Consider the following 3,152-nt stretch of genomic DNA (forward strand, 5'->3'; position numbering starts at 1 on the left):
CACGAGCCTAGGTTATATCTGGTTTCGTTGTATTTTTGAGTTTTTGAATAACAATTTAAAAAACATGTTTCTTCATCCAATTAAATCGAGATTTGATATTTGTCTTTTCCCTGTCAATATTATCGGCGGTTCCTTTGTTTATAAATTCTTGCAAGTGCTCATAGCTAATTCTAAATTTAATTGCTGTTTCATTTAAAGAACAATTTTATGGAGGTACGATATTAATTCTGTTGAATTCAAACGAAATCTCTCCCACTTCAACTACGATACCATTATGGCTGTCAGTACAAAACAGCAACACCACCACCACCACCATCAATGCTACTGTTATCGACACCGCCATTTTTGTCAACAGCTACGTTGTCAGTAACACCACTATCATGATTAATTTAACGACTACCCTCTTCTGCCTCCTTCCCGTCTTCTCCTCATCCCCTCTTCCTCTCCTCTTCCTCTTCCTCCTCGTCTTCTACCTCCTCCTCCTCCTCCTCCTCCTTTTGTTCTTAACATCCCAGTTCCAGGTTCAGTCCCATTGCGTGGTACCTCAGGCTGGTGTCTTCTACTTTAGCCATGGGCCGACCAAAACCTTGCGAATGGATTTAGAAGACGGAAACTGAAAGAAGCCCGTCGAATATACATGCACACACGTCTGTGTGTGTGTGTGTGTGTGTGTGTGTGTGTGTGTGTGTTTGCTGGTTTGTTTATGTCCAGTAACTTTGCGGTTCGACAAAAAAAAAACCGATAAATAAGTACCAAGCTTTAGGAATAAAAGTGTCAGCTGTTCACTACCAGTGAACTAAGGTAACACCCCTTATTTTTCGAGCACCTTCGGAGTATTCGAGCGGTTCCAAGCAGTTCTGTTTTCTGTAAGTGCTCCTCCCTTATTGCAGTCCCTCTTTATTCCACGTATTTCTCGAGATTTTTGCTCACTATTTCCAGGGCTCCGACAATTATTGGTACTACTGCTACCTTTTTCATCGACCACAACTGCTTAACTTCCCAAGCTAACCTGTCATATCTCTCGACTTTTCTTTCTGCCTTATCGCATACTTCGTTGTCAACTGGGCATACTATATCTATGATCCAGCATAGTTTACTTTCTTTATTATTATTATTATTATTATTATTATTATTATTATTATTATTATTATTATTATTATTATTATTATTATTATTTGATGAAAATTCACAACTTATTTTGCTGGTTATGATGGAAAGTATCAGCTGTCCACAGCCAGCAGACTAAGGTGACACTTGTTTTACTGGTCATGCTTCAAGAACCTTGCGAAGAATTCTTGCAGTTCCAAGTAATGCTGATTTTTGTAGGCGGTCTACTTTTAAACCTGCACCGATCTTTTTCAGCCATGTTGGTAGTTGAGTGCTGATACTTCCAAGAACACCAATTACTATTGGTATGATGTCTACTCTCTTCATTGCCCACAACCTTCGTATTTCCCTCTTCAAATCATCATAGTTGTTTATTTTTTCTTCTTTCACATTGATCCTGTTGTCACCGGAACACACTATCTCAATTATCATGTATGTTCTTTCTCTTTTTTCAGCACAACAATGTCCGGTTTCCGATGTCTGGTCAGGTGATCACACTGAATCATTGCATCCCACAGGATTTTGCAGTTTCCATTCTCGGTGACTCCTTCTGAGGTTTGCTCATATCACGTCATTGCTCTTTGTAGGCCGTGATTTCCATACAGTTCCCAATGGAGCATTTATCATTATTATTAATATTATTATTATTATTATTATTATTATTATTATTATTATTATTATTATTATTATATTGTAAATGTTATTATTGTGGTTGTCGTATTTTGTGGTTGGTTCTGTCTCCGTATTCTGAATTTCTTTGTAATAATTCCTTTTATGTTTTGTTACTGGTCTCGTTCTTTGATTTATTTTCGTTTGCATTCATCAGTTTTCCTTCTAAATTACATTTCCACCTCTATTCTTTCTTTTTTCCTTTTCATCTCTCTCTTCTTCTTTATTAGGTTATGCGTAACGTTCTGCTGTTCTTAAGTTGTAAATTTTATGTTCAACAATAATTCATAAATGCTGTCATTCGTATTATAATACATTTTAGACATTATAGAGTTTTCTATAAATATATTTAAGTTTATGTACTCCATACTAGACATCAGGGAACATAATAATAATAATAACAACAATAATAATAATAATAATAATAATAATAATAATAGTAGTAATAATAATAATAATAATAATAATAATAATAATAATAATAATAATGATAATTCTTTCTATTATAGGCACAAGGCCTGAAACATCGACGGGAGAGGTTGTTGAGGGCTTGACGAGGGCTTGACGAGGGCTTGACGAGGGCTTATCGATTACATTGTCCCCAGTGCTCAGCTGGTACATATTTTATCGACCCCGAAAAAAGGAAAAGTGAAATTTGCTTGTCAGTTGCTTGACCATAGCCAATTGAGCATGTCCGTTAGTGGTTGACGATACTTTATTCTCTGATCACGAGCAGAAGTAGTGGGGGAGCATCATAGCCATGTGTTGAGCGGGGTACTTTGGGGTTTGAATAATTCACCTCTGGAAACATGGGTGTTTCGTTCATCATCCTTAAACAACTCTTATTCAGGGACCTTTTGAGCAAGATGGGCTACTCGACCTGGAGAAAATAGTAACTGGGCCCCACTTACAAAGTTATGCGCTGTTTATCTTCATATGAGATCACCATGTCGCGCACATATTTGTTATGCAAGTACCTGGTGTATCCTTATCAGACAGGTAGACATAGGGATATATTGGGCGTCACTTTGATGGCATGCGCTGTCGTATCACTCACTAATAATAGCAATGATGATGATGATGATCATGACGACGACGGGGATAATAATAATAATAATAATAATAATAATAATAATAATAATAATAATAATAATAATATACGCCTATTTCACAGCAGTGCTCTACCCAAAAAACGAAAACACAACAACACATACATATAAAATATGGAAGAAAAATAATGTAAATATAGACCTCGATAAAACAATGAACCCTAACAAACTAGCTAACATAAGAAGATATATTCTAAAAGCAAAAAAAATATCAGAAATAGAAATAGAACAATTGAAAGGAAAAATACATCAGGAAAATCTAGATAG

Source organism: Octopus bimaculoides, chromosome 7 (genome assembly GCF_001194135.2).
Source record: "Octopus bimaculoides isolate UCB-OBI-ISO-001 chromosome 7, ASM119413v2, whole genome shotgun sequence".
Taxonomy (NCBI): domain Eukaryota; kingdom Metazoa; phylum Mollusca; class Cephalopoda; order Octopoda; family Octopodidae; genus Octopus; species Octopus bimaculoides.